This window comes from Cryptotermes secundus, unplaced genomic scaffold, assembly GCF_002891405.2.
Source record: "Cryptotermes secundus unplaced genomic scaffold, Csec_1.0 scaffold960, whole genome shotgun sequence".
Lineage (NCBI taxonomy): Eukaryota > Metazoa > Arthropoda > Insecta > Blattodea > Kalotermitidae > Cryptotermes > Cryptotermes secundus.
In genome coordinates, this window is record NW_019727111.1 from 604,428 (window position 1) to 631,784 (window position 27,357).

At 45.1% G+C, this 27,357-nt stretch overlaps 1 protein-coding gene across 4 annotated transcripts in view; it reads right to left on the reverse strand.

Annotated features, from left to right (window-relative positions):
• The window catches only part of LOC111864520 (rho guanine nucleotide exchange factor 10), a 175,580-nt gene that overhangs the window by 120,768 nt on the left and 27,455 nt on the right, over positions 1–27,357 (reverse strand). Inside the window, exon 1 of one of the 4 annotated variants that reach the window (XM_033751467.1) lies at positions 15,640–15,658. The exons of 1 other annotated variant lie outside the window; for it this stretch is intronic. The gene's annotated coding sequence lies outside the window, so the exon portion shown is untranslated. Of the gene's footprint in view, positions 1–3,525; positions 3,543–11,073; positions 11,120–15,639; positions 15,659–27,357 lie in introns of those variants that run through there. 2 more of the 4 variants (XM_023851820.2, XM_023851821.2) reach the window with 2 other exon arrangements.

The window sequence follows — 27,357 nt, forward strand, 5'->3', positions numbered from 1 at the left end:
CCTTCGACCTTCCAGCTTGTAGTATAGTGCATCAACCAACTACGCTGCTGCGCGCACTGCTGCACAGACACACAACCTTTATTTGCATCTCGTTAAATATATACGGCAACACAAATGTATCGAATTAATCAAATTATCCGAATGAGATATTCGTACAATTCTGCATCATATCCGAGACTTCTTGTTCAACGGACGGTTCTCAGACCTTACACACGCTCCCACTTGAGGCGCAAATAACGCAAACCTACAGGCAGTCATGCGAGGAAATTAAGAGCAAAATTAAACTCGGGCATTGCTTGCTATCATTCAGTTCATTAGTATTTTATAGTTCTGTATGAGTGTAAAATTTGATCTCTGGCATTAAGGGTGGAACACATACTGTGGGGGTGTTCGTGAACACGGTGCTGAGGAGGGTATTTAGACCCAAGGCGGACGACATAATTAATAGAAGGCTAGAGAAAACGCATAATGAGGAGCTTTGTAACTTGTACTCTTCATAAGACAAAATTACAATTATCAGGTCAAGGAGGGTGAAATGGGCATGGCATGGAGGACGCACGGGGAAGAAAAAGAATGCATATAGGGTTTTGATGGGAACACCAGAAGGGAAAAGCCCGCTACGAAGACTTAGACGCAGCTGGGAGGATAATGTGACATGACGCCTGAAAGCCGCAACAGTGGAGGCAGAGGCAGGGGCCCATTGCTAGACAACAGCTCGGTAATCGTGTTTCCACAGCAACGAATATGACTGAAGAAGCAATGCACTACATACAAAGTCACGTAGATTCCTAGGCAACGCATACAGAAACGTTTCCGTTCACACGGCAACGAACCTCCAAAGTACAGTAACAGCGAAGGATGCAATAACTCCACTGCTGAAGGAAGTGGTCTCCATACGGTTCGACCAAAACCTACCTTAGGCAGAGAACTGACCAACAGAAGATAGAAGACACAGTCATAAGAAGAAGTCAGAAGTGAAATCTTTATTTTATGTGGTGTAGTGGAAGTAAAGTAAAAGTAAAGCTATCCCTGTACCAGGCCGTGAAGGCCCATCTGGTTGTGAGACGTTGAGGGTCCCACATTATCTAGACAATCACCTCAAAGATGGCGGTAAGATTGTGAGCCTTACGCGCCGGCCGCGCTTTACTCCCAGGAAAACTATTTAATTAATTCGTGTTACTCATTTCTGTTAGAGGCTGAGTGAACCCCAGGGCCATAGTGCGGCTGGAAGGATTACGCCAATTGAAAAAAAATCCAATGACCGCATCGGGACCTGAACCCGCAACCTTCCGGCTTGTAGCATAGCCCCTCAACCAACTACGCTACCTTTATAGTGTTGTACGTAATTGTGTTATAGTTACAGTAAGATAGAAAGTGTTACAACTAATTGTAGTTCCGCCCGGTGAATATCCAATAAATCGCTTCGTCTAATTCGGAACCCATTAAATACTTGTCGTGCTACCAGGATACGTGACAATATTAAAAACAGATCTTACAGAAACGAGATGGGCTATGGTCTATTTATTGGTTCAAGATACGGACCAGGGGAGGGCTGTTGTGAACACGGTAATTCACCTTTGGGTTCCATAAAATTTTAGGCCACTCAAGGACTCGGCCCCATGGAATTAGTTTACAGACAGCCATGTAGGCCGTAGGGGCCTTAGAGTCACAATGTTTGAGACATCAAACATGCGGAAGGAAAAACTGAAACAGTCGTCCCGTTAGGCATTCATTTTACACAAGCAGTGGGTAGGACATTAAACATAACAGCTACGAAAAATGTGACTAAAAACAAAGGGTAATAAAAATCGCGCAACAAACACACACATATGCATCACACAAATGGAGCCTCAAGGACTGCAGTTTTGATAATAATGACCCTGGAAGCTTCACCTTATTGATCAGGAATAGAAACTGTTCGCGATCAACATTCTACAGTTTCTGGAATAAATTCAGTTTATTATTCTTGGATGTGACGCCGTGTAGTACGGTAGTACAAGTTCACTGGCTCCCTGGAGTACGATCTAACCTTCACTTCCGGTTCTAAGGATACATTAACCAAGCAACCAACAAGAAGTTAGCATATCTTCGACCCCTGAAAATAGAATCAGTACGTTCCTCCGAAACGTCGATGAACATCTAATGGACTCCAAGTCGTCAAATCCCGGAACACAGTACTTATTCTCTCAGAGTAACAGCCGTGAGAAGCTCCAATCCAGCATCAATTTACTGAGTTCTGAAATTTGAAACATTCACACGATATTCAATCCTATGTACTGCCCAGGCACGTGATAGTCAAACCGTAAATTAAAGCTCACATATCATCGACTCTCCCCTTTCAGGTGTCACAAATCCTTATTACGAGTGGCCCAGAAATGTCAACTCGAAACAATACCTCTTCCGATTAAATGGCATTGCAACACGATTTGTCCGACCCCCGTCGGCGCGCATATCAACTACTGAATATGCTACCCTGCCTCCATTCCCAGGCGTAACAGCAACACAGCTTTGAGAATACGAGGCAAAAAGAATGAGCATTATGTAGTACATATTTATGAAACGCGTTAATTCACATAACATCATTCACTTACGGAAAACTCAAATCAATTCGTCCAAGAAATCAACAGCAGAAATACCCCTGGTTCGGGTTATACTAAAATCGTTATGTAAGCTAGTAGATTGAACCAAATTACCAAACATGTTGTTGCAAACCAGTGGTTCTCAACCCCTTGGTGCTCGCGATGTATCTGGGGCATTCCTTTCTCTGGTGCAGCAAATTAAAATAGAGAACTAAAACAAAAGTTCAGCTATTTAAAAAACATGTCCACTTATTTTATAGGAATATAAAAATTATCGTAACACAGAAAGATGACCTTTTGTTATAAAAATCAATTTAAAAAGTTTAAGCAAATGTATATATTCGGTATAGCGACTGGCTACGGGCTGGATGACCGAGGGGTCGGAGTTCGAGTCCCAGTAGCGGTAAGAGTTTTATCTTCTTCACATCGTCCAGACGAGCTCTGGGGCCCACGCAACCTCCTATCCAATGGGCACCGGGGGCTGTTTCCCCGGCGGTAAAGCGGCCGGGACGTGAAGCTGACCACTCACCTCCAACTAGTGCCGAGGTTGATAAAATGTGGATTTATACGTCCAGTCCCCCATACGTCTTCATGGCGCAGTGCTTAATTAAGCACAAGGACTTTACTTTTTATGGGTTATAACGGCGAGTCGTAGAAGGTGATGAGAAAGGAACCCGGTGCCTGGGGGTGTAATTGGGCTACCCTGTCACTGGAGGGAAATAAATACAGAGACCCGGTTCTTCTGACTGGGGGTTGGACCTAAGGAAAACGACCTTGTTCTGCAAAAAATAAATTATTGTTGTGAAACCCAAAGAAATGAAAACCAGATGCAATCTGGCATAATATTTTTAGCAAAGCTTATGGCTCAAGAAAAGGGCTGTTTTACCAATGATGATGATCATGGGGTCAAGACAGGTCCTTACTCATAATGCGACACCTTCCTTACCTCCCACAATGCAGCTGTACCCACTGCCCCGCTACTGCTTGCTATGTTCCTCCTCACGCACAACCCAGAGGCCGGGTCACAAGACACTGCCTGCACCTTACTCACTTGAAACCATTTTCCACGCAACTAAAGAAATAATACCCCATCACGAGAAGCACATTTCAATATAGCAAGTGGGATGCTGTCAAGCAATCGCCAGCCTCATCAGCCGAAACAATAACGAGTGTACATGACTTGTCTTTCGTCTACACGAACAATGCGGTGTCAATTGGCTGACACGAAATTCTCAGGCGCTGAAAGGACATCTGCTGCATGCCGGTTTCACTCTGTCATTGGTCGGTCATAGGTCTGACTCATCACTGCTGGCAACATACGAGTAGCCGTAGTGGCCGCATTGCGGAGGTCCCAGGTTCGCACCTTTATCCCGCTTCCCACTCGTCCACCAAACCGCTTTACACTTGCAAATCTGCATGGGGGAGTGGAGGTATAGCTCCAGCATTCTTGACGTCGTACTAGATGGACGTGGTCAGCTTCACACACCGGCCGCTTTACTCTAGAAGGAAGACAGGAGGCTGGGTGGGCTCCAGAGCCGGTCTGGACGCAGTGAAACAAAGAAAAATGTCTAGTCTCTTTGCAGAATCGAACCCCAAGCATTGTTGTCGCACTAGTTCAAGCGGCTTGAGTCCGCTTCTCAGTATTTTCACTAACGCGCACTTACACTAACACTACACTAATTAGAACAGCTTGAGTCTCTTGAACCTTCTCACTGTCCTCTCGTTTATATAAAACTAAGGAATAATTGTACGTCGAAGTCACAAACAAACATGGCGACTGGGCGAAACTTGGTTATATTAGACAAATTTAACTTACAGAGAGAATCTGTAAAGTTATAACGTCTTCACGAAATAAAGTAAACTAACTATAATACATGGCCACGCCATAGCTCAAGCGGTTAGTCGCTGGCTTCCCACCGCGGCGGCCCGGGTTCGATCCCGGGTCTGGTCAAGTGGGATTTGTGGTGGACAAAGTGGCGCTGGGGCAGGTTTTCTCCAAGTATTTCGGTTTCCCCTGCCAATCTTCATTCCACAAAATTCTCCATCATCATATCACCCGGGGTAGGCTACGATATGCCAATCAGTGGCCGCCGTGCCGAGTGGATCCAGTTGGACTCCACAACCTCCCCCACCTCCCACAGTGTTTAATTAATTAGAGACAACTTTGTTTTTACCTATTGGTCAGTGACGGCACGACAGCGAGATCCCGAAATCTCACTGGCGAGCCCAGACAGAGAAAGTCTTGTGGACACGAAAGACGTACAGGTGCGCTCTCGCTTCTGTCTTCACGCAGCTTACAACATTTCAGCAGCAGTGGATTTCACGTGTCTTACTATTTTACGCCGACATCTGAACGTCACAAATGATAAACGGGCACATTTCGTTTCTTCCAGAACAAACTGGAATTCTGGCGCGTATTTATTTTTGCTAGGGAACCGAATGGTCCATATCCGACTTGTCAGCTCCTAATTCCGAGGCTCAAGAAGACGAAATCAGATAGACGGAAGGAGCATCAGTTTTCAGACGTTAACATCTACCGGTACACAGACGGGCAAACTTAAAACCTTGCCCTAACAGAAAACATGGCATTTAATATACAAGAATACAAAAGGAATGTGGGTGCCCAAGTCTCTAAATCTAATATACTGTCACGTGTTGGTGACTTGGACCGCCTCTGTGGTCTAGTGGTCAGAGTTCCTGACTACAAACCCAGAGGTCCGGGTTCGATTCCAGGCGCTTCCAGATTTTCTGAGAAGTAGTGGGTCTGGAACGGGGTCAACTCAGCCTCGTGAGTATAAGTGGAGCTATTTCATGGAAATAGCGGCTCCGGTCTAGAAAAACCGAGATTAACGGCCGTGGGGATCCGTTTCGCTGACCACGCGACACCCTCTATCCGCAAAAGTTGGAACTAACTTCGCCGACAAGTGGCGGTGTCTCGGTGGTTATAGTTCGCTTGCGGACTACAGGCCACGAAGATTGTTTTTGTCTGCTTTGTTAGTGACTAGACACGGGGTTATGATTCGTAACTGGAATTACTAAACGCTTGTAACTCGTGTAACTACAAATAACTATAACAATCTCGCTGATATACACACTCTACAGACCACTACAACTACAGCGCACAAAAAGTATTCTGTTTGTTCACTAGCTGTTGATAGGTAGCCGCTGCCAACAGTGCAACTCAAAACTCACTGAGACTGCTGTCTGCCGGGTAAATTGCTTCTAGCCCTTGCCAGCACAGAAATACTTGGTTCCGAGTCCCACGGGCCTCATGACCATATTTTACCGTCTGATGGCTCTGGGAGCCTTCAAGCCAATGAACCAAAACTGTGCTGGCGAGGTCCGGTAGCAATTTACCCGACCGACTCAGGACTATGGTTGGCAGTCAGTCGTAGCGCGCAGAAACTCGAGAGCTGGAAGACCTAATTACCGAGCCGTTGCCTAGCAATGGACGTCTCTGAGGTGCTTCCCTAACCGCACTATTCCAGCTATCACGCGTCATATAACATGTATGTTTATATGTTATTGTAGCGGCCGTATCTTCTGGTTCCACTAGTTCGGCTTTCAGGAATATATGGAGGACACACAGACAACGAACACACAGATAACGCTACCTCATAAGCCTCCTTGCATTTTTTTAATAATACAAGCAGTTTTGTATTCCGTATACATCTCGATCATGTCAATCAGGAGCCGTGTTGGCTGACTGGCTGCTAAATTGCTGCTGGCCCTCGCCAGCAGCGATTCTTGGTTCCGAGTCTTGGCCGTTATGTCACGATATTCCGACTTCTCTTTAAAGAACGCGTCTACCGGAAGTAACCTAAGAACGTGCGACTGAAAAGCGAATAATGAAAATGTCAAGAGCTCGTGTATCTCGAAACATGGCCAAGAAAATTCGCGCATGTTTTCAAAGCAATGAAGGACACATTTTCCCCTTTTGGGAAGGCGGTGCCTTTTTACGGCGCCGACACTAGCTATATACTACACAGTGCCAAATGACAGGATGACATACGAATGAAGATTTGGAAAGAAGCGGTCGTAGTGTAACTGAGAGAGTACGGGCATTTATATGGAAGTACCGAGGAAATCCATGTGTGCCAGCCGAGATTAGAACCGAGCACCTCGGGAATACGAATCTATAGAGTATCAGTGAGATATATATAAAAACGTCACGTTTCCCATCTAGGTGATGCCTTATTGTATTATTCCGCTAAGAATTTACAGAAAAGAAAATTTTTTCTCCGCACGTGGCCATTCCCAGGCAAATTCTAAGTGGCACATACAACATTCATTACTACAGTTCGACGGAGAGGCGCACTCAGTCTTAAAACAGCCCAAACAGACAGACAGCAGCAAGCAGGAAGTCAAGTTTCTTGACAAGGTGGCTCGGGATATTCACACAAGGCTTCGTCGTGTAAACCCTCGATAATCCGGATCGAAATATAAACAATTCTGTTCGCAGTTCAGTGCAAACTTCAAAGGGGAAACAATGCATTTAGAAGCAAGTGGACTTTCAGACTGTGTTGAGGGCAGCTGAAACCACGCAAGAAAATATCCAAGATTTGCTTGAGCTGGATGAAGGTGACCCTGGATTTAAGCTTCTTGTCTATCTATAGTACATACTTTAAAAAACAAATGGGATTTATGAGCAAGAGGACTTTCAGACTGTGTTGAGGGCAGTTGAAGAGACTGAAACCACGCAAGAAAATATCCAAAATTTGCTTGAGTTGGATGGAGACCTTAGATTTCATGTTCTGACAAAGGAAGGAATTGCTGGAGTGATATTTTTTATTTATTTTCATTAGCACTACCTATATTATTAAATTTCCCATTTTTTTTATTTTTTTTCTGTCTTTCAGGCCTAACTTTTGCTTCATTAATCCGGATTATTATCGCTTAATCCGGATGACCTCCCAATTAATCCGGATTAGCGAAGGTTTACTCTATTATATATCGGGGAGCCTAATCGTTTTGTTTACCCATCGTATTAGGGTAACTGCATCCAGTAGGTAAAGCCGGACAGTCTGATAGAGGAGGCGTACGTTGGAACCCACTCACCAGACTGCACATTGTTATAACCCACAAGACCACAACACGAATCTTCCCTGCTCTTACAAATTACAGACTGGGGGTGTCTCAGGACAAAGTGGCGAAGGAGGACGAAAGAAAAATTCTCACAATGAGAAGATTCACGATTCGCGCTCTTTACCACATGTTACTTTCTTTTTATTTATTTAAATTTTAGCAATCAGAATGTTACATAATTCTATAAGCTAAACTGCTGATTACTCATTAGATATACTAATGACTAGTGACATGAACAGGTTGATATCCAGCGAAATCACCTGTATAATCTATAAATAGTATCTATACATTAACTTAATAGTAGTTCACTTGGCCACAGACATGTTACTGGGGAAAGAGACCATGGATAATCTGATGCACAGAACGGGATTTTGAGAAATGCATACAGAAATTTTGTCAGAAAAAAAAAACACACTCTGAAAGACTAATCGCAAACAGAAAAAAGGTAAAGTTGTCACTGTGCTTAATTAAATAAGCACCATGCCATGATGACGTATGGAGGAGTGTCGGTAAAATTCCATCATTTTTACCTCGGCACTACATTGAGTGGTCAACTTCATGTTCCGGCCACTTTACTCCTAAGGAAAAAGTCTCCAGTGTCCACTAGATATGTGACAGGTTGGGCACCAGAGCCGGTCTGGACGCTATGGAGAAAACCCGTTACCCCTGTCGGGAATCGAATTCCAGCCACCCAGGCCGTAGCCCGTCTCTAGACCGATTTAACTATCCCGGTTCCAAGTGCAGACATGATACTATTAAATTGCATTTTACAGACATACGGTGAGCGAGTGTGGGCCAAGTTCATGTGGCTCAGAACAGGGACCAGTACTGAGCTCTTGGGAACACAGGTTCTTTCAAAGGTAAGGAATTTCACGGAGTTACCTGCTAATCGAGAACGTGAATTTAATGCTTTATTCATCGTACCGTGTATCTTGCGCTTCCAGAAGCATGAGGACAAGCTGAGGCACGTCCTACGGAAGTGAGGCCTGAGAGCAGCTGCGACGCGAATGTGCTTGTTGACACGTCATTCGGGTCAGAGGGGAATGGAGGAAAAAAAGGTCGTTAAGGATGTGCCGATCTCTTCTTTCTCATCTTAACTTTGTTATCCCAACAGCAACAGTACCATGGCAAGAAACTCTCAAAAGCCGACACAAACCGACATGAACAATAAAGCATCTTTCTGGAGGTTCAAAACCGCGTAATTTGGCGTAGCGGCAACGCTCTTTGTTCGTATTCGACAGGTACTCGGTTCGAATCCCGGTCACGACATCGGTTATCTTCTCTGAAGTTTTCTCGTGGTTTTCTCAGTCCTTTCATATAAAGTCGTGATAGTAACTCGAGTAGACATAACCCGTTTCCTTCCGAATCCTTCCCCATTCATCCTGCATATATCATCGTACAATTCGACGCTATATAGGTGTACCTGAAATGTGCGGACAAACTTTCGGAACGAGTTCCACATACCAAAACAAGAAAATATGTCCATATCAGCACGTGTCAGGAAACATTTAATTTGTGAGTTACAGTTGAAAGAAGCTCAAAATGTCCATCAGATTCAGTGTACGCCTCGACACGTCTCACCACGGACCGCCGCAGCCGTGCAAAGATGCCGGGGCAGTTGCGGATAGTCTGACAGGCATCCACAGTGCGAAGGTGAAGCGCCTCTTCGTTGTCAACAGGGTGTTTAGGTGTCCTCACAAAGGATTCAAAACGCGTGGAGCGTGGAGGCCATGTAGTGTGTCCCCCTGTAACTATCCGTCGGTCATGACAAGTGACTGAGAACATCTCGCGCAGAAAAGCCAAAATATGGCGGAGCACCACCATGCCTCTTTCAGCTGCAACTCACAATTAAATGTTTACGGTCACATGTTGATACAGACATATTTCCTTGTTCTGATATGTGGAGCTCGTGCCCAAAGTCTGTCCGCACCTTTCAGTTACACCTATAGAGTCTACCGATTGAAAGCATCCTTAACTAAACCATACCATAAAAGTTTGTGACGGCAATATATTAATACACTTATTGTGTTTCTGGACATTACCCATCGTCCTGTTTTATTTAAAACATACAGCCTTTTGGAGACTGGACTCTGTCTCCCTTCTCAGGTAAAAGCAGGGCCCAGTCGATAGCGGACGCCCCTATCTCCGGACCACATGGCCCCTAACATGTTCAAAGCAGCAGCACCTCCGCCTCCTCTTGCAAAAAATATAAAACTGGACTGTTGCCAAACATGTAACTTCAGTCTCGAATGCGGACATTCAAAATGCGTTCCACTCGATTAAATACTGTTCCTCGTGTTCACTTGCTGGACATATTTTCTCTTACTTTTATTCATCCCCCAGTTTAAAAATCCAACCTACCTTCAGAGAACTACCTTCGCCCATCCTATCTACATGGACTTCCCATCTATACATACATGTATCAGTTTAAGTCAGGCCTACACAGCTACTGCAGATAGAGCCAACTGCCAATACAATACATACTACACTTAATAAGAAAATAAATGAAGCTGAGTCACTCTTGAGAAGCTAACAGTCGCTCAGCTATTCAAGAAATTTCCAACATTTTATGTAATCCAAAGGTTCATTACCGTACTCACAAGTACCCAACAATGATCAATTATGTGATATATGAATCTAGTATCTTCCGTAAGGCCGCGCCATAGCTCAAGCGGTTAGTCGCTGGCTTCCCACCGCGGCGGCCCGGGTCTGGTCAAGTGGGATTTATGCTGAACAAAGTGGCGCTGGGGCAGGTTTTCTCCTAGTACTTCGGTTTCCCCTGCCAATCTTCACTTCACCAATTGCTCCACAATCACCCTCACCTATCATCTGGAGCTGGTACAACAGGCCAGAAGTGGCCGCAGTACAAGGGACATAGTCCCACTCCACTGGCCCCCTATTACCTGTAAGATCTACCTCAATGTTACCCTCCGGCGTAGTCTACTCCTCGCTCAACGAACTGGATTTTCCCCTTCAAGTTAACCAACCTAAATTCTGTACAAAAAAATTAAAAATCCGTGTTACATGTCTCACCCATCTCATTTGCATCAATTTAAATATCATAATAATGTTTAGCGACAAGCACAAGTTACGAAACAACTTTATCTAGGAAACCGTTCGGATTAGGACACATGTACATATAAACTTCTTTGCTTAGAATGACCGATACTGTGATCTCCCAGAATCACCGACCTTTCTTCCTGGGATATTCTATATGTATATTCTACATAACGACAGGGCCACAAAATAACTATTATAAGGCGTTAAACCAACACAATGCTTTCAAATGCATTAAAAGAGCTGTAAAAACTATTATTTATGCACAATGTCTCAGGGACCTTCAAATATTTCACCATTTCAACCCCGTCAATTCACAAGTAGCTAAACAGGTAAAGAATCCACTATGAACCTTGGACTTCTTGTAGGGTGACAGCGTCTTTCCTAACCTTCTACACTAGACGCAGGTAAGTGGTCAGCGTCACGTTACGGCCACTTTAACACCAACGAACAGGCCTAGGATCCCCTGAGCTGGTCTGGACGAGGTGAAGAAAGGAAAAAGAAATATCTATTGTCGGTAGCGGGAATCAAAGCCCAGTTCTCCAGTCCTTGACGCAGCCACCCGGCCCATACAAGAAACGAGCACTTAAATTAAGAAAAGATCACGCCTACAAAGTGAAACCGAGGTCTGAGGAGTACAACTACACTTCACAAACGTAATTCACGAACTGGAAGAAGACGCATCCTTGGTGGAAGAGATAACGCTTCCAGAGCACGGAGGCATGCATATCATCAGCCTCCATTCCTCTTTCTCCAAAACAAAAGCGAAAACTGCTGTGGGAAGAGGCGGCAAGCAGGCAGGCAAGTCACTTCTAGCCGTCTCTGTTTTATAAGTGGAAGTCTTTTGTTTTCGTTCTACTACAAAGTCGCGGAAAAGGACGTAGTCAACACGGCGCGTTGCGGACTGCACTGAAAATGTAGCAACGTTCCAATATTCGGGAAAGACAATAATCAATCCGAATTGCGTACACAAAGAAATTAAGAGAAAATTAAAATCCGGGAGTCCTTACTACATTCAAGCTCGGAAATCGTGTCTTCTTGATTGCTGTGTAAAAGAAGAATAATTTTGCTCACAGTTTTACATGGGCGTGAAACTTAAGCTCTCTCTCATATGGGGGAGGCCATTAAGGGTGACAGCAGTGTATTTAGAGTATCTGGACCTTACGACGTCGAAGTAATAAGTCTGGAAAGAACTACATAATTCCGAGCTGAATAATTTACACTCCTCGCAAAATATCATTAGGATGATGGTGAGTTGCGAAGGACATTTAGCACGCATGGAAGAGAAGAGTTTCAGCATGAAAGCCTAAGATCTACTAGGTGTTGATGGAGGCTAATATCTCAGAAGGCGGTAGGGTGTGAACTGGAACCATCTGTCCCGGGACAGGGACAAGTGGAAAGCTGTTGTGAATGCGGTACTGAACATTCTATAGAACGCTAGGAATTTCTTCACTATCAGCCTGGAATATGTTACTAGCCTAGATTTCAAACCGGTTATATGACAGGTTCGTAACACCAACAACGCCCGGGACATAAGTTCTAAGCGTTGTTTGCAATGTAAGAAAAGTCTAATGTAGAAGTTTGTGTCTGCCTGTCTGTCTGTGATCTCAACGAGCGTCCAACCCTCTTGGAGAGACGCTTTTTTTAATCAGACGCTGGAGACTTTCACACAAAAATCGTCGGCTATGTTAAAAAGAAAAGTAAAGCTATTCCTGCAACAGCTCGCGGAGGCCCATAGGGTTGTGAGAAGTCTAGGCTCCCACATTTTCTAGACCAGCCATGTCAAACATGCGGCCCCCATAGCCACAAAGTGCGGCCCCTCAACTTTTATAGCTAAATGATATTAAAATCAATATTACAATTTTTGTAGAAATATTTTTTTTGTAACGACAATTTCCCAACAGACCAGAAGTCAAGAAGTCTCACGCAGACATAAATTAGCAGGCTGCAGGAAAAGTGATTCTGAGAATTGCAGAAGGGTTTTCCAACTAACGGTTTGTAAAGTTCGTGAAGCCTCACCACCCCAAGTATTTCCAAGAATCCCTTTTGAAGGTGTAGTAAGAATGCAAGGAGGGTCGCAACTGAGAGACAAGTGTAAGGGATTTCTACCTTCAAAACTAGCTTGCAACCCCCAGCCATTGTCTAATGGGCTGCTAGCAAACTTTCACTTTTATGACCACTGAGACAAGATACACCTTCCTACTAGTCCGGTAGTCTCTTGTACATTGTCATTCAGTTCATTTTCACACAGCGACAGGTGCTGATGTTACATTGTGATGAACGTATAAAGGTTATAATTAAACATTAAATTATCAACTACGAGTTTTCTTGCATATGTACAGTGACTTTTAAAGGGCAATGTCGCTTTCAAAAAATTCAAGTAGCAATAAAAGAACCACTGAAAGTGAGCGCCGTGTGTTTCAAGAAAAAATGGGAAATCGCTTATTTCTGTTGTGAAACAGAAGGTAAAATTACATGTTTGATTTGTGGGCATAATATAAGTGTTCCAATTTAGGTAATTATATTGAAATTATTCCTAAATAATAAATATAATTAAATTTCCTTGTATCAAAATCTAATGTATTTTCTATTTTGAAGTGCGGCCCTCGACTATCATTTATAGGGCTGAGGTACAAGTTGAATTTGACATGCCTGTTCTAGACAATCGGTTCACAGATGGCGGTGAGGTCAGCCTTGTGCGTTGGCCGGCCGCCCTTTACCCCCAGGAAGATTCCTGGTACTCAAGTATGTTAGAGGCTCAGGCGACGCCAGGGCCACAGTAAGGCTTAAAGGATTAAGTAAATTGGAAAAAATAAATGTAATGACCTCGTTGGGAATCGAACCCGCGACCTTCCAGCTTTAGCCATACTTCCGTAACAAAGCCTATTAAATAGAAACTAAAATTTTCGTAATACGTATTTAAGCAAACTGCTGCATTAGTTAGTTGATCTCTTGATACACAGTCTTCAACGCAGTTTCGGAGGTCATTCGGTTGGATCACCACTTACTTTATGCTTTCACACACACTGGCGGCAGGGACACACGTAGCCAAGATACCGTACACAAAATATATCTGTGTGTGTGGGGGGGGGGAGGAAGAAGAATGCCAGAACATACAATATATATCATTTAAAAAAATTTAAAGTCGTTTTATATATATTAAATGTTAACAGCTACGAAACTGGTTTCAATAATAAAGTATTCGGACCTGCAGCCCTCATGGGCCATAATATACCACAATACAGTACAATTTACGCGAATCATCAAATATACCTGATGAAACATGGTTGCTGAATTTACATGAAAGCATGGATTATGTAGCGATTCAACCAATAATCTGTGTGGCTGCATTGAGGACTGCACGATGTATGCATGCATACCAAGTAAAATTTTTCATGTATATCATACACCGTTATTATATTCTGGCAAAATTCGATACGACAGATGGACATGTAACGCTGGGCAGGCATTTTGATTTTTCGCCAAATCCCTCCTTACCTAAAACCATAAATGGACATTGCAGTTCCAGAGATTCTGATGTGATCAGATTTCGTTCATCACTATGCTGCTAAAATATACATTTTGGCCGTTTTCAGTCTACTTTCCTTATTTTGAAAAAAATGTCAGTCCCCTCCCCCATTAACGTTTGAATGCGTCAACCAATCTTTATGAAACATGGTACGTATACCATAGCACCTGGGCTCATCTCAACGGCGTACTTCATAAATCCCTCCCATCAGTCTGTGTGTATCCCCAAATCGTTGCTAGGCAACGGCTCGGTAACGAATACAAGCAACAACAACAGAAGAACTGTTAGAAGCGTGTGTCTTTGTATCCCACTATCGTTGTAAGATAACTGTGTCAACACTTTCCAGCGGTAACGAAGAATTGTTGGAGGCGTCGTTTTATCATGTGGTCCGTGTCGCATCAATGGAAAGTAGGCAATTGGTTCTTCCGCGCTACGGTTAATAAATTGCAAAATAACGCCGTTCGGAATTCTGTACTACATTAAGGAGAACGCGCTTTCCAAGCTTGTTAAATGTATCCTCGCCATAAATCAACCTCCCACATGAGGAGATCCTGTCACAGTGTCCCACAACAGGATGGTAGGCTATACTCAGAAATTAGCCACTCCCGAGAAAACCGTCTGAAAGGAAGATATACAGACAGCAACAACCTGCTTACAAATTGAGAAGGAAAACGCTTTTCGGCTAGCAGTGGACTACAGGCTATGAGGACTCTTCAGGCAAATACCTGAACATCATCATGTCGCCATACTGTCTCGAATCGTGTGCTGTGGTGACACGTGACACTTCCCAAAGGAATATTTACATTCTGAAGTTCATAACCCCGAAGTAAGAACAGGTAATGACCGCTCCGTTGTACACAGGTACAACACGGGCCATCTGCGCAAGCATATGCGCGTCAGGTACATTCTTAACTACGTACTTAACCCTCTCAAGCCAGAAGGTCATCCCAAGATGTTGCTGTGCTCATACAACGCGATGAAAACGTCTACGAGGTTGGACGCACGGAAACCTATTGGATAGGAGGCTGGGCAAAAATGGGGGGTACCCTAAGGCAAAAGCACAGTCGGTATAGCGATTGGCTACGGGGCTGGACGACCAAGAGGTCGGAGTTCCGAGTCCCGATGGGGACAAGAACTTTCACTTCTCCATGTCGTCCAGACCGGCTCCGGGGGCCACGAAGCCTCCTATCCAATGGGTATCGACGACTCCTTCCCCGGGGGTAGCGCTCCCGGGACGTGAAGCTGACCACTCACCTCCAACCAATGCCGAGGTCAGGAAAATGTGGATCTATACAACCACTCCCCCATACGTCTTCATGGCGTACTGTTTAATTAGTTAAGCACACGCACAACTTTACCTTATTCTAGGGGAATGCATTAGCTACTTACAGATTTTATACGTAGGATCTGAGCTCACAGCGGTGGTTATGAAGAGTTCTGAAGATGGAAGCGACATGTTCCTCCGAAACTTCGGTTGACTTTCAACTCATTACACGGCGTTATATCCCCTTCATCTGGGCTATACAGCGTCAAATGGTGGGATGACCGATGAACTGTAAATGATTTGGAAGGAAGTGGTTGCAGCCTAATTCAGGTACTATCCCAACGCTGGTCTGGAGCGACTGAAGGAAACCACGAAAGCCTAGGTCGGGGGTTAGCCGGTGTAGCTTCACCTGAATACAGTGTTAGAGAGCTACACAGTCAGCTCGGTGACCCAGTTAAAAACACACTTATTGTACACCACGCACTAACTATGTTAAACGTTTCGAGTCGTAACTGACGTACATATGACAACACTACGGTGCTCTTATGAAAAATCCGCAAGAACAACACAAAGCAAGGCTCCAACAAGGAACTTATTGTTGTTTTAAACGTTATACAGCTGAACTCTTTGCACAATAACACGCTGTTATATAGAAAGGAGCGGTGCAGTGTTATCTGTATAAAAATACAAACTTCTGTAATACTTCGAACTGCACACGATAAGGGAAAATTCGCGGAGCATTTCCTACACGATGAACCGAAGTACAGTTATGGCAGATGTTGGTTTTGTTTTGTTTTCAGTGTGTACTTTGGAACGGCGTTATCAACCATGAAGGCAGTTACCACATGTTCCGAAATGGCTCAGATCCACACGAATGTACGGAGAGTCAGTCAAGAGGTCACAAATGAATATAAAACGTGAAACATGTAATACTTGTTCCTGAGAAAAAAAAATTATTTCTCGACATATCCTCCATCAACTTTGATACACTTGCCTCATCTCTTTACCAGTGCGTCGAAACCCGCAGCATTGAAGTCTTTTGACTGTTGTCATAGCCACTTCCGTTTCAACCTTTTCGTCATCAGGGAAACGTCTGCTACCCAGTTGTGAAAGGCTTTACGCGACGAACACTTCCACCGTAAACAGGAAACATTTATTTATGAGCATCCTTTGCATTGAGTCCTTTTGCCCACCAAAAAAACGCACGACAAAACTCTGATCTTCGGTTGCCATTTTGACTACGAAAACCAGCCTCCGAACATGTGGATGCGCGTCTGTTACCTAGGCTGGCATGAAGCTGGACTGTGCTGCGATATTTGTACCTGGAAAAAAACATTTATTTCTCGGCATAAAAACCTCTTCCCCAGCGCAGTCTATATAAACCAGTGTTTCTCAACTGCCGGGCCGCGGCCCGTACTGGGCCCTGGAAAGAATTATACCGGGCTCTCGTCTTATAAGAATTTACCGGGTCGCGTTGTCACAAAGGTTGAGAACCACTGGTATAAACACTGGCTACGGACCGGACATCCAAGAGGTCGAAGTTCGAGTCTCGGTGGGGGCAAGAATTTTTTTCCTGTATGTCGTCCAGACCGGTTCCGGGGCCCACCCATTCTCCTATCCAATGGGTTCTGGGGGCTGGTTCCATGTGAAGGTGAACAATCACCTCCAAATAGTACCGAGGTCAAGAATACGTGGATCTATACATCCACTCCCCCATATGTCTTCATGGCGTAATGTTTTCCTAGGGGGGGGGGAGTTCTTTGGGTGGGGTGAGAAGTCGGCCGCTGTGCCAGCCCCAGATAATAGATGATGAGTGTAAAGCAGCCGGTGGAATGGGAACTGGAAGGAAAAACCGAAGTATTCGGTGGAAACCTGCCCACCGCCACTTAGTCCACCACAAATCCCACATGACCTGACCTGGCCTCGAACCGGTGCCGCCGCGGTGGGAAGCCGGAGACTAACCGCCTGAGCTATGGCACGGTCTTCATGGCGTAGTGTTTAATTAGATCAGCAGGACAACTTTACCTTTTTACCTGAAAGGGCACCGTAACCCGATTTTTTGGCCGTCCAGCCCGTAGCCCATCGCCATACCAACTGAGTTATCTCGGCTATCACCGTGATTGGCAATACACCCCGTCTCTGAATGACCAACAATGTCACACAACTTCCTCAGAGCCTAGCTCCTTGCCAGCACAGCGAGTGAGCAGCACATTAACCCATTAACCTTGGTACAAATGAAAGCTTGGACAAAACAAAACAAGTATCCAAGGCATGAGAATCAAAGTGGCATTTATTTGGTTTGAACACAGCAGGATTCAGATAAGCAAGCGAGGGGGTTTATTATATCAACAAAGTCAGGAGAACCAGATGGTGGAAACGGGTGTTCCGTGCTTAGAAAGGAGTGGATTTACTAATGACGACCTTAATTCTTCCACAGAACTACCAATATAATATAACACGAGCAATTTTCAACATATAGTACCCGGCGGGGGTGAACAGTATGTATTTCCTCCACAGACTTGCAGCAGGCTGTGGGGCCCAACCAGCCTCCTACCCGATGGGTACCTGGACCTCATACCCTGGAAGGATAAAGAGGCCATAATGTGAAGGTGGCCACTTACCTCCGTCTAATGCAGAGTTCAATTTAACTTTCGTCGGTTATTTAACAACACTAACAGTATCAAGGTTATACAGCGTCGGTTGATGTAAAGACTTAACAAACAAACAATCTCCGTGATTTCAGTCCGCAAACGAACTATGCCGACCGAGCGACCGCCGCTTGTCGGCGAAGTTTGGTGGCATGGCCGTTAATTTCGGTTTTCTAGACCGCTATTTCCTTGAAATAGCTCCTCAGTTATCATCATGAGGCTGACCCACTACTTCTCAGAAAAAAATCTGGTAGCGCCGGTAATTGAACCCGGACCCCTGGATCTATAGCCAGGAACGCTGACCACTAGACCACAGAGGCGGTCGGTATAAAAGCTAATGAAAGACGAATCTGAACGGATTTGAGAGATGATGGTGGTGATGTAATGGAGGTACTATCAGGATTCTCTTGAAAGGGTCGAAGAAAACCACGAAAAACCTGCTCACGACAAACGGTGTTGCGGCGAAGATTCCAATCGAGCACGTACCGAATGCAAGAGTCTGTCACGTCAGTCAACATCTCAACTGACTGGTGCCGATGTAAAGAGTGCGTGGAGTTTTACCTCCACTCCCATTCGTTTTCATTGTGTGGTGCTAAACTTAGCACAGGAACAAATCATACTTTTACATCACCCTGTCTTTAAGATTCTAGATCAGAGGACTGGATAATGGCAATCAAATCCAATCCGATTTGAGACCCGCACTACGGCCTGATTCTCCATACTGTTCCCTTTTTTAGCCTAATTTCCTTAAGAATACATACGAGTACCAGCTACCGAGCCCATGCCTAGCAACGATAGAGGGAATACACACACACACACACACAAGGAAAGTAGGCTAACAAGAGGGGAACTGTTGGAGGCGGTGTTTTCTCTGTGGTCCGACCCGAGATTATATAAAGAAGTGAACTCTCTGCTGGCGAGTTCTTCCCGTGTGGAGGCGGGATGGAATACCTCCACCGTACCCCTGCGAGTCGTAGGAGGCGAACAAAGGGAACCCTGTGCGTGGGGGTATAACCGGGACACCCTGTACCTGGGGGATATAAATACGGGGACCTGACCCTCCATCTGAGACAGTAAAGTGTGGTCATGAATCCCGCGAGACTCGGACCCAAGAATGACCGCGTTGGCAAGGACCAGCAGCAATTGTAAACGACAGGCCCATCCTCTCGTCAGAGAGCATATTACGTAAGGACTACAACCGCAAGTATTTAGTTGGAAAATAAAATTACTGGTCGTGACTCTCAAGGGGCTTGGTGCCAAGACGAACTGATTGGCGGTAAACCGCCAGTCGTAATGTAACTCTGACTGGCCAGTTCCCCAGTGTCGGTCTGGCAGCTCAAGAACTGTCAGACAGTAAAATATGGCCATTACTCCCGTGGGACTCGGAACCAAGAATCAATGTGCTGGCGAGGACCAACAGTAATTTATTTATTTATTGGACTGGTAACTTCTCCGCGCTATTGGAAACCTTGAGAGACGCACACTGGTCCGCGAATCGCACGTGGATTTAAAAAAATCCTTACGTGTACGATTATATTATAAAATTGTGCAAGAAACAGGCAGAAGTCGTCCGAAATCATCTGAATCGAAATGTACGTGCAAGTGTGTGCCCCCCCCCCAAGCCATGGCCTGGAAGCCGGAATAGTGGAGCCAGAAGGGACGGCCGTTGTTAGGCAAAAGCTCGGTATACTTGTTCCCGTTGCAACAAACAGACACGCAAGAAGAACTGATGGACGCGGTGTTTTCTACGTAGTCCGTGTTATACATAGTGAAAAGAAAATGGGCGATTAGTTCTTCCCAGAACTCGCTTTTTAATCTGGTTATTTCGTGAATCTGTGAATGTTGATACTATACAGCACTGACGACAGGATGTTCAATGAATTTGGAGCAACCGGTGGCATGAGGAGACACACACTGCACGGTTGGTTACCCCGATGTCCGACGGCACCATACTAACGCTTCGTGCTACCTGTTGTTGAACGTTAAAATTATTCATTTACTAACCATATGGGGCATGAGGTAGGCATAGGGTTCCATTCCCAATGAGGTCACGATTTCTCAATTGACCTAATGCTACCAGCCGCACTATGGCCCTGGGGTCAACTCAGCCTCTAACATAAATGAGTATTAGAAATCTTCCTTGGGGAGAGGGCGTCCTGCCGGCGCTTAAGTCTAGCAACATGGCCGCCATCTGTGAGCCGATTGTCTACAAAATGTGGGAGCCTCGACGTCTCACAGCCCTATGGGCCTCCATGGCCTGTTACAGGGATAGCGTTACCTTTTACTTACTGGCCATAATAATATTTACTGAATAGTGCAAATGATGAAGCTACTCATGAAGCATGTAAGATTTGAGGATTTCACAGCGGTGACTATGAAGAAATCAGTCTTCTGAGATGTGGCGCCGTGTAGATATTGTGGAGGCGATACGTTCCTCCGAAACGTCGGTTAACACAATATCTACACGGCGCCACATCCCAGAAGACTGCTTTCTTCGTACTCATTAACCAGTTGTCTCCATCTTCCAGTTACTACTCCCCCTCTTACATCCAAACATTTGTCTCCATCTTCTAGTTACTTCTCCCCCTGTTACATCCAAACATTTGTCTCCATCTTCCAGTTTCTTCTCCCCCTCTTACATCCAGACATTTGTCTTCATCTTCTCCCCCACTTACATCCAAACATTTGTCTCCAGCTTCCAGTTACTTCTCCCCCTCTTACATCCAAACAGTTGTCTCCATCTTCCAGTTACTTTTCCCCCTCTTACATCCAAACAGTTGTCTCCATCTTCCAGTTACTTCTCCCCCTCTTACATCCAAACAGTTGTCTCCATCTTCCAGTTACTTCTTCCCCTCTTACATTCAAACATTGTCTCGGTATTCTGTTCTGAAATACCTCAATCTTTGTTGGACTTGGAGTCCTCACAGCGGTGGCTATGAGGAGTGCTATTTCGGGGACGCGACGCCGCCTATTGCGGTAAAGTTCACCGACGTTTCGAAGGAACATACTGCCTTCATACTCAGGGCGAATGCTAGCTTGCTTTGCTTGCAGCCTGCGCCATCTTGGTTGGTTGTTTGGCTTACTCATCCACACGTGGAATCAGTATGTTCTTCCGAAACGTCTGTGAACTTATAACGGACTATATGGCGTCCCATCCCAGAAGTCAGTACATTTTGGCTTAACGGGCGTCATTCCATTAGTCATGTAAATCTCTTTTGATAAAGAAACAACAGAAACAGCCAAGGTATACACAATGAGGAAGAAACATTTTGGGAAAACCAGCTTACTGGGCCACACAACTGTGAAGGCTACATCCAGCCTTTGGAGCCTGAAATGTATCTAAATACTATTAAAAATTCAGTTACTTCCTTACAGAAACAAGAAGGAGGGATAGTTCAGTCGCTACAGCGACTGGCTACGGACTGGCCGGCCGAGGGGTCAGAGTTCGAGTCCCGGCAAGGGCCAGGTTTTCTCTTCTCCACGTTGCCCAGAGCGGTTCTGGTCACCCACTGGCTCCTACATATATTAACCACTCACTGTGATTTAAAGTTTTGGTCTGCTAGTCGCCTGACTGACACTACGGAGGTGCACGTCTCTCAGCTCAACCCCACACATGCGTGTGACCAAGAGGTACACGCGTATTCTACGTTGCACGAATGGGTCTGCCCTTGCAACAATTAAAATCAGTTCAAATCAACTGGGCTCCATTAGGTTATGCTTCTTTTCCACGAACATCTGAATCAACGGTTCGCTATGGCGCTAGTGTAACCGCTGCCGTGGGAACCGAACATCAACAAAGATCGGAACTGTCGTGCCACAACGACCTGCTTGGGAGGGGCAAGGGGGTGGTCGCCGTGACTCCCATCACCAGGAGGTGATTCACAGTCGTATCAGGCACGGTACCACATGGCACACCCATGAAACTAGTTAGGCTAATTAAAATGTGTTAAAACAAAAGATATGAAGGCCGTATCGGTGAACATTTATCTAATGAAGCCTCTTATTCAGAACGGTTTGAAGAAAATGAAATGCTTTATCGCCACTGCTTTTCAACTTCACTTTTTAAAATATGCACACAGTTAGGTCTAAGAAAATCAGCAGGAACTGAAACTGAATGACTGGACAATGTTGGGATAGTACCTCAAATTAGGCCATGGTCGCTTCCTCGTAAAAGCCTTTCCTACTATTCGACGCCGTACAATCGATACTGTCACATGGATGAGTGACTATAGACGGGGGTTTGGATAACTGGATTTATTGACCACTTACAGGTCGTGACTACAAATAACTATAATAGTATCGCTGATTTCCGTACTTTACAAATAAGTATAGCACACGCTAAGTCTTTTCCATTATCCAGTATCTTCACAAGTAGTTTCCTGGTAAGGGATTCTAACAATTGCTATTCTTCTGCTTCCGCGCTTAAGTCCTCCTTTCCAACTGCCTATTCTTCAAAGTCAAAGTTAAAGTTACTTTACGACTGGGCCGCGCCATAGCTCAAGCGGTTAGTCTCTGACTTCCCACCCCGGCGGCCTGGGTTCGATCCCAGGTCTGGTCAAATGGGATTTGTGGTGGAAAAGTGGCGCTGGGGCAGGTTTTCTCCGAGTACTTCGGTTTCCCCTGCCAATCTTCATTCCACCAATTGCTCCACAATCACCCTCACCTATCATCTGGAGCTTGTACAATAGGCCAGAAGTGGCCGCAGTACAAGGGACTTAGTCCCACCCCACTAGCAATAAAAAAATACTTTACGACTGGCGATTTACCGCTAATCAGTTCGTCTTGGCGTCAACCCCTTGAGCCTAACGACCAGAGACTTTTTTAACTGAATCCTTCCGATAATAGTCCTTATAACCCACTTGCATGGACCGAGTAGAAAACACCTTTCCAACAGTATGTCTATTGTTGCATGTGTATCTGTTACAACGGGAACGTGTTTATTGAGCCGTTGCTTACGAGCGGTTCTCTACACGCTACAATATCATGGGACGACATTTTCGATTTCTGAGAAATATTCGGACCTATTCGGACCTAAATTGGAGGTATACGCAGGCTGAAAAACTGCGTCGCAAGGAGACAAATCGTTTGTACCGATTCCTCCCTGCATATTATCAGGATAAAATGAAGGTGGATGAGGCGCAGACGTATGCAGCACGCATCGCAGAGAAAACAAACGTATAGGGAAGGGAAATGTATAAATATTGGTACGTGAAAATGTGATCTCACACGGGGTTTGGATTAGTAATTGGATTTGCTGAACACTTACAGATCGTAACTACAATTAACTATAGCGCTATTGCTAATTGACATATTCTGCAGTTCACGACAGCACAGTCTGCTCTGTCTTCACCAGTCGCTGCCTGGTGACGGATTCCAACAATTTCATCTGCCTCCGTGCTCACGTTCTTACCGGGTGGCGACTGTCTCACAAATAACTCGTTGCTCCAACGGTCTTGCTTATAACATCTCAGCACGGACCACACAGAAAACACCGTTCTCTGTTGCTGTTTCCGATTGTTGCCGTGTAAACATGGTTGTTTGCGAAGCCGTAACTCAGCAACGGTTGTTGTATATTTGTTTTTAACACGGTCGCTGCCTAGCAAAGGGTCTCCAGGCCACAATCCTTTTGGTACTAAAACGTGGAAGGAAGACTTTATTTGGTGGACCAAAGCGTAGATATATATTAAAACAGATGCGGATTGGATTCGTTGCCTCAGTATAGCCACCAGCGGAGATTTCTTCTCACCATGGTAATGAGCCTCCAAGGTGGTATGTGATTCTAATCTATTCGACTGAGATTTCAATAGTTTCATTTATACAGCGTCGAGTGGTATCATGACGGATGAATAAGGGACTGGAAAGGATTTGTAAGGAAACAGCAATGGCCTAATCAAAGTATTACACCGATATCTGCTTGGAGTGACGCAGGAAAACCACGGAAAACCTCAATCAGGATAGTCTGTGCACCGCCCATGAACCGAGCACTTTTCGAATACAATTCTTTTTTTCTTTTATTGCTAGTAGGGTTGGACTAAGTCCCTTTTACTGCGGCCACTTCTGGCCTATTGTACCAGCCCCTGGTGATAGGTGAGGGTGATTGTGGAGCAAGTGCTGGAATGAAGATTGACAGGGGAAACCGAAGTACTCAGAGAAAACCTGCCCCAGCGCCACTTTGTTCACCACAAATCCCACTTGACCAGACCCGGGATCGAACCAAGGTAGCCGCGGTGGGAAGCCAGCGACTAACCGCTTGAGCTAAGGCGTGGCTCCAATACAAGTCTAAAAGCGTCACCTCTGGGCCAATCGATTTGATCTCTGGTTCCATAAAATATTGGGATTTCATGAACAGCTGAGCAACTATCGCGACTTCTCCAGGACACAAAATTTTCGTGTCCCTCCGCCTGGCTACACCGGCTCTCGACATCGACACATCAACTACTGGCTGCAAGGCAAACTGACAACAGTGTGAACTTCGACTGCAGTAGAAGGAAACATAAATCTCGTCCGATACTGAACTTGTCTCAAAGTGTGCTGAGGTTACTGGCTTAACACTAAGTCACAGCGCAGTCCCACCCTACATTCCTTTATACACACATATGAACACGGTCCGCCCGTCTCCTTCCAGATCCGGCTAATGCTACCACTTGAACGCACATCGCGGCAGGAATGTTTGGGAACAGCCTTCCTCATGTCACTGCATTTCCGAAAACCGAAACCGACGCTCAGTGTGCCCTTGGGTTTTGCACTATTCGGAGGTACATGCCCCACCCACCTTCTAAGCTGAAGTGACTACTCATGTATATTGAGGTTTTGGTACAATATGCACGCGGTAGCGTAGTTGGTTGAGGCACTATGTTACAAGCCGGAAGGTCGCGGGTTCAAGTCCCGATTAGGTCATTGGATTTTTTCCAGTTGACATAATCCTTCCAGCCGCACTATGGCCCTGGGGTCGACTCAGCCTCTAATAGAAACGAGTAACACGAATTAATTAAATATTTTCCTGGGGAGTAAAGCGCGGCCGGCGCGTAAGGCTGACAACCTTCCCGCCATCTTTGAGCCGATTATCTAGATAATGTGGGACCCTCAACGTCTCACAACCCTATGGGCCTCCACGATCTGTTACAGGGATGTTTATTTTTTTTTAGTCCCAAGGGGAGTAGAAGGCCGCTTCGAGCAATTAAGGACAGGCGAAAGGGAAAAAGCTCATATTATACACTCATAGGGCCGTTCTTAATAACATTTCCCTGGCCAAGGTCCCTAATGGTCCGGGCCGGCACTAAACCCCACCCTCCTCCGCGTGGGACTGTTGGTAGTTTGGGTAAATTGCTGCTGGCCCTCGCCAGTACAGTAATTCTTGGTTCCGGGTCCTGCGAGACTCATGACCATGTTTTACTGTCTCGCGACTCTGCGAATCATGCAACTTTGACTCCGCCCCGTAGGTCTGCTCGACCAAAACCCATATACCGGTATGTACACACACACATGAACACTCACTCACTCACTCAAAGCCAGCAAAAGCACCATGAAAGGGCACGTGGTCATTCTCATACAGCAGCAAATCACGACGAGCCTGAAGACAACAGCAGAGACAAAGACGACCAATTCACCGTTGTTATGAAAGCTGTATATGGGCTCGTCATGAGAGAATGAGGGGCTGGCTTCGAAGTTACTTGCAGCGCACGCTGAGCCTGAGCCGGATTTACAGTTGTGGGAGGCCCGCACCAATAAGAAATTTAGGTTATGTCAGTTCTCTTTTTGTTCTTATTTCTCATAACTAAAAACTATTTTTAGGGAGTAGTTTTAGAGACGCAAATGTCCCAATAAAATTTCTGCTTTGCGGATGCCCGGGCCGGTCAATCCCTCTTAAACCTGGCCTTGGTCTGATTCCTCTTCATCTCTGGGGAGGAATCAAAATGGAGAAAAACCGCAAATGTCTGCTGTACGTCACAATCTGGTCAGAAGCCCACAGATGGCTCGATATCATGACAAGAGTCAGTGGAAGGAAAGATGAAGCACGTATGGCCGAAACGGCGACAACTCATCCGCATGGTGCAAAGACCCAAAAGCAGAAATCAACATCAACTACGAATTACTGTGAAAGACTAAAAATCAATAATTCGAATGTTGCAAGATATGAAATAATTTGAATATTAACAATAAGTTCTGGGAAGAACTTATCACGTACTTTCCTTCGATACGACATGGACCGTATATAAAAACGTCGCCTCCAACAATTCTTCGTTGGCACGGCAATGTCTTCACCGAGCTGTTACCTAGGAACGATAGGGGGATACACAGACCGACCCACAGACACACCCGTCCAAAAATTCTTCTGTTGTTGCATGCATTCGTTGTCGCAGGAACGTGTTTACCGAGCTGTTGCTCGGGATAGGAGGGATACACATACACACACAGGCTGATGGGAGGGATTAATGAAGTACGCCGCTGAGATGGACTCAGGTGCCATGATACATATACATACCAAGATTCATAGAGATTGGTGCAGGCATTCAAACGTTAATACGGGGGAATTCACAGATACATAGATAGCATGGAGATCGCATAAGCCTACTTCTTTTTTCAGAATAAGGAATGTAGGCTAGAAAGAACAACAGAATGGGTTTGCTTTTCGCTTTCAAGCAGAATGATTCTGTTCGTTCGCTTTATTAACTCAACAGAATAAGAATACAGCGGCTTCTCGCCAAGTGTTTCGGACCACTGTTCCTCTTAATTACCTCCTCAATCAGGTTTTGATTTGTTATCGTCGTTCCCAAACGTCTGAACTGTGCCAAATTTTCAAAACATCTGTTGCCTGCCTTTACGTCATGATTGTGCCCTGCATTTTGGTGACGAGACTACAACATATACTTAGTTTTCTCTGTGTTTAGTTCTAGACCAACCTCCTTACTAGCGTCAATTAGAGTTTCTGTGTTTCTTTTATGGTAAACACCCAGTAGATTCACATCATCGGCATAGGCCAACTGCTGATGTGTCCCGTTTAATTTCAGTCCCACCTGGTTTTTCTGGACCTTCCTAATGGCACATTCTAAAGCAAAGTCGAAAAGGAGTCGCTTTAAAGCATCTCCTTGTTTTAGACCATTTTGGATCGGAAAATTATCAGACAAATGTTCTCTCACACGGACTTTACTATACGTTTCGATTAAAAACGTTTTAATTAACCTAACTAGGTAGTTT